At 33.1% G+C, this 8,595-nt stretch overlaps 1 long non-coding RNA gene across 1 annotated transcript; it reads left to right on the top strand.

Annotated features, from left to right (window-relative positions):
• The first annotated feature begins 6,442 nt into the window (after positions 1-6,442).
• On the top strand, positions 6,443-7,538 carry LOC105346518 (uncharacterized). Its single transcript, XR_004601927.2, has 3 exons — positions 6,443-6,861; positions 7,192-7,254; positions 7,427-7,538. It is a non-coding gene; the product is annotated as an uncharacterized lncRNA (long non-coding RNA).
• Positions 7,539-8,595: the final 1,057 nt, after the last annotated feature.

Consider the following 8,595-nt stretch of genomic DNA (forward strand, 5'->3'; position numbering starts at 1 on the left):
GCAGTTTTATCTCAAGAAAGACCAAACGGAAAGATTGTGATAGCTTACGCATCAAGATCACTTAGAAAATCTGAAAGGAATATGGAAAAATACAGTTCTATGAAGCTTGAACTTTTGGCACTCAAGTGGTCAGTTAGTGAAAAATTTCGTGATTACCTTCTTGGATCGAAGTTTGTCATTTATACCGACAATAATCCGCTCAGTTACATCAACAAACCCAAACAACGAGTAGATGCAACGACGATGAGATGGATAGGAGAGCTAGCTCAGTTTGATTTTACAGTGAAATACCGTTCTGGTAAGGTTAATCGCAACGCGGATGCGTTGAGCCGTAGACCTACTTCACTGGAAGAAGAAGAATTGAAAGTTTCCTTTAATAGGATTACTCAGAGCACATCGTTAGAGATGTTAGATAGACGTTTACCGACTCAGTTGAATTCAGAAGAGATGTCAGACTTTCAAATGCGGACAGTGAGCGCCATGACAACGCCTCCAGAGTATATTCCTGCAGATATATCAGCACTTTAAGACCATGACCCGAAGTTGAGAAGAGTTCGTTACTGGATGGAGGAAGATCGTAAACCTTCAGTTAATGACTTGAAAAAGGAGCACAAAGATGTGAGAAAACTTCTTAAGGTAATGATCCATACGTCACAAAACAACGTCTGACGTAATTCACGCGTTATTACGTCTTTTCCGTGCCCGATCTAATCGAGACCTAACGCTAAAAGGTGTACATGTGTTTCAAAACAAAAAAATCAAGCTGACCTAGAAATTAATTCAAAACAAATCTATTAAAAATCCTGAAAACTGCAATCAATTAGCCTATTACTCAGCGAAATGAGAAATTGACTGGGTTGTGTCGATTGAGTACTCGTTTTGAAAATACATACCGCTTACTTTTGTCCTGCATAAACATTAATGCATTACAAGGTTGAACTTAATCCAATTCTTTGAACGTTAATCCCTGAAGGTGCATAAGCATCCTGACCGAGATCTATATTCTAGTGCATAAGGGAGATAAATACACAAGGGGAAATAATTTGACTTATTTCATCTATATTCTATATTCGCTTAGCAACGAGAATAGATATATTTTCCCACAAAAAATGTTTTTAGAATTAAAATCATGCGCTTAAGAAAAGTTATTTCATTTTAAGAACAGTCTTTAAAACCAGTAAAAAAAAGTTGAATAGAGGTTTTGTCTTACAGGCATATATCAGGTAGTTAGCATTATCCAAGCGTGGGACTGCAATTTCTAAATACCGATCTCGATCCATTATACTTACCGATATCCAAAGATACAATCTTCTGCGGACTAGATAATACAGATTGATCAACAGTTTGTTTAAATCATGTTTTCTATTTAACAATAATCTAAACATTTTTTTTAGAGTGATGAAAAGATAAACCTATGCACAATTTAATTTTTACGGATCTTTTTTCAAAATATATATTTTAATGATTTTTACCCAAAATTCGCCCATTGTGATCCTGAAAAGGCCGATCCCTTGGGTAATTTTATTTCCAATTGATTAAGGGCGTTAATGTGTAAATAATATCAAAATTTGAGAGAATTCTGTACGTAAATAAAATTATAAGAGCTTAAATTCTCTTTGAAAATTTATTTCATTTTATCTCATTTGTATGCAGATTTATCTATTTTTGATAAATAAGCAAGTGTAACATAAAAATTTTTGTTTTGAAATAATAATTCCTTTTTTTTTACATAGGATATAAGTCAAAAAATTATTTTGTGAAATTCTAATTTCAGGCTTATGCTTATATTCTTTATGTATGAAAAAGCGCCATTTTCCGCAATCGGTTCTATTTTTAGCAACGACCCTAGCTTTTATAATACCGATGGACCACCCAACAGGATAAAATTTGATGAGAACATATCCTCAGATACATGTTTGAAAAATATGAAAAAATTCTGTACGCATTTTATTTATCTAGTGGGGTATGGACCATTACCTTAATCAGAAGGATAAACTTTTCATTGAAAATTGTGTCTTGTACAGGAAGATCACAGATGAGACCGGTGAACAGAGACAGTTATTACTTCCTGAAGTCCTAAAGAAGACAGTTCTGGAAAATATTCATAACCATGCAGGTCATCAAGGTGTCGAGCGAACATATTCTTTGCTGAAGAAAAGATGTTTTTGGCCGAGGATGCTACAGGATGTCCAGAAATGGTGTAAATCTTGTGAAAGGTGTTTAATAGGGAAAGCCCCTGTTCCAGCCATTAATCCTGCAATGAGTAATTTAATAGCTTACAAACCTCAAGAAATTCTCGCCATTGACTTCACTGTATTAGAAAAATCATCGGATGGACGTGAGAATGTGTTAATCATGACAGACATTTTCTCTAAATTTACTCAAGCTGTACCGTGTAAAGACCAGAAAGCAACTACTGTGGCAAAAATTCTTGTTAAAGACTGGTTTGTGAATTATGGAATTCCTAAACGTATTCACAGTGATCAGGGCCGTAATTTTGAGAGTTTCATTATTCAAGAACTGTGTAATTACTACAACATTGAAAAATCCCGCACAACACCTTACCATCCAGAAGGGAATGGACAGTGTGAGAGATTTAATAGAACCATGCATGATAGACTAAGGACATTACCTCCGGAAAAGAAGAAGAAATGGCCTGAATATCTTCCATACTTGGTGTATATTTACAATGCCACTGTTCATTCATCGACCGGTTACTCTCCACATTTCTTGTTTTTTGGACGAGAACCTATTCTTCCCATTGACTTGATGCTTGGATTATACAAGTCCTCAGATGATGACATTGAAAACTTACCTATGGATGACTGGATTCAAGACCATAAAAAGAAGATGTTGGAAGCATCAAAGTTAGCATTGTCAAATACAGAAAAATCTGCAGAGCAGCGAAATCATCAGAAAAACAAGAAAGCCAGTGTTTCATTCATTCCAGTTGGAACAAGAGTTCTTACGAGAAACCGCACCATTGGAAGGAATAAAATTCAAGATACCTGGTGTTCCACTCCATACAAGGTTGTGAAATATCTTGGTGATAATGTGTATTCTATACAGCTGGCAGATGGATCTGGCCCGATCAAGAAAGTGACAAGGAAAGAAATCTTAGACACAGGTGAAAGAGTGAATTCGAGTGATGGATATTCCAGTTCTGAAGGATCGGATCTTGAGTATATTCCAGAACAGGCCATACAAATTCAAGACGAAGAAGAACACTCCACAACCGCTGAGGATTAAGAAGAAGCTGGGATAGAAAAACCATGTGCACCTGCAGCTAACAGTGACGATTCAGAGGAAGAGACGGTAGACGTGACACAGCCTCGACGAAGTAAGAGAACGACCGCAGGAAAACATTCCAACCCGTTCAACTTACCTAAAAGTACTGTACCGTGCAATCAAATTTCCGTCCAACCGTCAAAATTCAAGGAACTCAGTGATGCGATTGTGAATCTTGGTGCTACATTAAGTGCTACTTTAAGTGATTCGTGGGCAAGACAAAATCAGATGTGATTATGTACAGTACAGCTCACGAGTATCCCGACAAAAACACCGACCACCGTGTTTGAATGTCCACGCTGAGCGTGGAAGTGTCGGTACCTTTGATCTATTGTCCTCTGTTACGGCCACAGAACGAGAAAAAACACGGTGCGACACGGTGCAACGCGATGCAACACGGACAATAACACGGTGTAACACGCGGTATTTACCTGTGAAAAAAGGGGGATTTAGGAATAAAGTTAATAAAGAATAAAATATTTTTTGATGTACGTAAGAGAATGAAAGAAAAAGACGAAGAAATAGAAATAAATAAAATTTTTACGCACGCAATTTTCAGACGTATGCGATTGACACGGTTGATTTTTGTTAATATCAAAAATCGATATCGCCCACATAAAGGTTTGATCAATTAAAACACTAACACTTTCTTTTCCTTTTTAAAATTCAAATAAACGGTTCTATAAATTTTTGTTACAGTCCGTTTTTAAACGTAGTAGTAATCGTACTTACTGTAGTTTGGCAGTTTCAATAGTGCATAGAACCATAACTGTGATCTTTTCTCACTTATACTCTATTCAACGATAACAAATCTAACGGGTTGTTGAAAACAAATGCACTTTCTCTAAAAAATATAATTATACAGCTTTATATCTAATATATTTTCAAATTTTCTTTCTTTTATACATATGTGTGATGTACTTGTCCATGTAGTACCGCAAGGTACATATTCATAGCGCTAAAAATCCGTGGATCGGTTCTTGAAAATTCTTTATTTTATCTTTATAGCAATTTGAGTTTAGAAATTATTTGTGTTCCAAGAAACTACTCAGTATTGCAATAATTACTGTTTGATTGTTTAATGATCGTCATATAAGAGAGAGAGAGAGAGAGAGAGAGAGAGAGAGAGAGAGAGAGAGAGAGAGAGGAGAGAGAGAGAATACCAGTATGAGTTTGATTTAACTACATTTTACTTGTAATTCAGTGTAATAAGTTCGATTTATAGTTTCCATTATATTGAACCCTTTTCCCTAAAATTGCGTTAGAATATATGCAGTCAGGGTCCACGTGCTATCCCTGTCAATCAAATCAGCCCGCGAGATAGACCACATGCTATGGAAAAAATGTCGTTCTATTGTTTTTCTAAGTCCGCAAAATAGAAAAATGTTTAACAATGACGTATTCAGTGTTTGAAATGTTTAGTTTCTTCATTCTTATACTGCATGCATGAGGGTTGGAATACTACGTTGTAAAACCCCTCTCTCTCTCTCTCTCTCTCTCTCTCTCTCTCTCTCTCTCTCTCTCTCTGTGTACTTTTGTGCAACTTTTTTTGAATTATAGAGTTCTATTTGTATGAATTTAATTCATTTATTTTAGATCCATGGTTTTAATAACGATTTCAACACAATGACTAAAAGTTTGTAAAGTTCACGATGTAATAAGATTTTTCGTTAAAATTTCGACGCTATTTCACATCAATAAAGTTGTGTTTATTATAAATGCTTGCAAAACGTTACTGGTATTATCTCATTCATCTTTTTAATCAATCAGGTTTTTTTGTACATACATGTATGTGTACCCGGTAAATAATTTCTTATCGCAAGTTACTTTGTGAAATTCCTGCATTTATAGAGTTGCTGAATTGTTCCCCGGATCCACGCGCCGATAGTCTTACGTGTAGTTGTTTGTGTACATATCTACAGACAATTTTATTGTTTGTTAGAGATTAGGAAAAATCATTGAACTAACAAAGTAGAAGTTATATATATTCAGACCATACACACGACGGGTTATGATGAGTTACCAAACAGGTGTTCGCGGAAAGGTGTGAATAACGGCATCTCGAGTACACCTGTTCAGACGTCCAAATATACACACAGTTAGTTGTAAATTCCAATGACACCTAACAAGACAGACAATAACACCTGTTGTGTATAGAACCCAAGATGAAAGACAATGCTGTGTATCTGATCAGCTTCCGTACATCGCACGAGTGATTTTTTCATGTGAAATCACGAGGCCATTACGAGCTATACGGAAATAAAGTTGAAAATTATTTTATGATATGCGGGTATATTTTTAATACATGTACAATGCTTGAATATAATTTAAAAAGAGTTTGTGCATGTATTTATCTATAATCTATAATATAAAAGTGATTTTTTGTTTGTTTATTTATTGCTACATAAATAGCTGAAGTCCAAATTATTCGAGTCACCGGTAATATGGGGTTGTTATTTACTACAGCACATCAACAGCACATGTTTTTAGAAAAACATGATCTGAAATGTTTTCATTTCTCATTTTTAATTGGTTAAAAGTAAGGCTGTAAATTAATTAATAAATCAGAAAGTGTTTACAGATAACAGAAATAAGATGTTTAAGCTCCCGACATTTTAATAGGATCGTCAGTTACAACATCACGTGTGTTTAGAAAAAAAACCAAGATGAATTAAATTGATTGGAATTTTGATTATATATTTATTTAATTGATTATTAAATATTTTTGGTGAATTTATTTCAATTTATTTAAGAACAAATGAATTAAAAGGTATCCATTTACGTCGAGTTTTCAGATCACACAAAATTAACTTCACGTTGACAGCCTCGACAATTTTCTGGGTCCGTGCAACTTTAGTCGACATTCTTTTTCTTTTAATATGAAAAGGATATATATGTTTCAACCCTTGTTAACCAATACTTTCTTTATTTCCAAACATTCGCTATTTCTATCAACGTCTCAGGTAACGATATCCACGGAGTAACACAGTGGCCACGGAGTTACACGGGCGGCCACGGTGCGACACGGTGCTTTTTCTTGAATTTTCCAATACACATACACGGTGTCACACCGTGTGCACGGTGCGACACAGACCGTTTTCCACTGTGTTTTTTACACGGTGGGTGTCGGGATACTCGTGAGCTGTACTGTAGTAACGAAATCAGATGAAATTATATAGTTTCATTGCTTTGTGCATATATACCTGTACTTTTTGTTAGTTAAATTTTTTTTATTATGTTTTTATGCAACCTTTTCATTGCTGTGGAAAGCAATGATAAAAAGGGGGGAAATGTGTAAGAGGGCAAAGTATATTTAACATCGGGTTCGAGATTCACATTTATATTTTCTATAAAAGTTAAAATTTGGAAATGAAAAAGTATTTTTATGTTTATATCCTAATTGAATAACTGTTATAATACCAGTATTCGGTTGTAAGTAATTTATATTATTAATTTTTTACACTTGTGAATCTGTCCATTGATTGGTCAATTTACGATATAGGCAGTAGGCCATCTTTTGGCGGCATTTTCATCGTAGATGTTGACGGGGAAAGACCTTTTTGTCTAATAGATGTAAGTAATGATATTTTTGTCTTGCATTCATATTAGATCAAATACTTATGTTACAAGGGATTGATTATTCTATTTATAACTATATTTTGTGGAATTATAAGTTCTGTGTAATTAACAGATCGAAAGTTGTTTATTTCTAGTCAGAGAATTGATGTAATATTGACATCTAGTCAGTTGTGTATAACTACGTTTATAGGTTAAAATAATAGGTGACCCGATGTTATAAATGATTGTTTGATACGAAACGTTTTTGTTACAATAGTGGTTCCTTATCAAATATGTTTAGTTTTTATAAATTGAGAAGTAAGACCTTATATTTATATTGAACAGTCCTCATATGCTGACGTCACAGTCACAGTGACCGGAAGCCCTAATACAGCATTCGTTACTTAGGTTTGTAAACTGTGTACATTATTATTACATTATTTATACTTCATATTATTTCTTGCTTAGATGTTATGTTGTATGATAAAGTGTACTAGCAAGAGGTCATAAACATTTTTTATGAAATCATGTCAGTTGATGTATGACTATCATTTTCAATTATTTATATTGTTTATTTTAGGACCACTGTCAATATTACCAAATATTACCAATATTACCATATAATAAACCATCAAGAATAAAAGAACTGCAACATATAAGGACCGTTTTTATTCTTATGTGCTACAAATATATATATATATATATATATATATATATATATATATATATATATATATATATATATATATATATATATATATATATAAAATCCAAAATGAGTAAAGTTAATCCACACATGTAATAAATAATAAAAAATAACAGAAAGCCGATTCAAAACTCTACCGGTTTATATATATATACTTAAAGTACAAGCCATAATTAATGCATTATCATTAATCCTTGCTGTCAAAAAAATTATCGTTTCATTTTTTTATACGTATTCATGATTTGAAAGGTAAATAAAAATACTTTTGATTCAAACAAATCAAAATTAGTACATGCTAAAAAAACAACTGATATCTATTATTTAAATAATATAAGAAAAAGTTCTTGATTGTTGTTTTCATGAACCAAAAAAATACGTATCTTTTTCGCCATGTTCAGCTGTGATATGCATCTAAACAAACAAACATGCCTTTTATAATGGTTTTTTGGCATGACTGGATTTTTTGAAAATCGTTCGAGAATCTGAATAGTGTAGCAGTGCTCGCGCTTCATTATCATTTATGCGTATCTTTCCAAAATTCGTGTGAACGTACTATTTAAATGCGCCTGTTATTGTATGTTTAGTTATTGTACGAATTGTTAACAGAAAATATTTTTTTTTTTTGACATTGTTTATACGCACATTGCTGTTATCTTAAAGAGGGATCTATATTTTCGTTATTTCTATTATTTTTAATATCTCAAAAATGATTGCCTATATGTGTAAATGCTAAAACATTCGGGTTTTTTATTTAATTGTGTATAAAACTATAGTCATCGTCATTTTATATCATGAAATAATTTTTGTCTATTTAGTTGTTTAATTTAATTGCATTGTACGTGTTCAAATAGATGATGATATCGAATATATGAAGTCAAACTTTTAACGAATTGTTTATGCATTTCATATTTTCATTAGTAATAAGAGAGAGTATTTTTTTTGAACTGCAACAATTATTGTGCATGAATTTCACGTCTTTTCCAAAATCATTGATATTCAGAGAACATTCCTTGATTTTCTGCGTGTTCTACTCTCTGTGAACT

This window comes from Magallana gigas, chromosome 1 (genome assembly GCF_963853765.1).
Source record: "Magallana gigas chromosome 1, xbMagGiga1.1, whole genome shotgun sequence".
Lineage (NCBI taxonomy): Eukaryota > Metazoa > Mollusca > Bivalvia > Ostreida > Ostreidae > Magallana > Magallana gigas.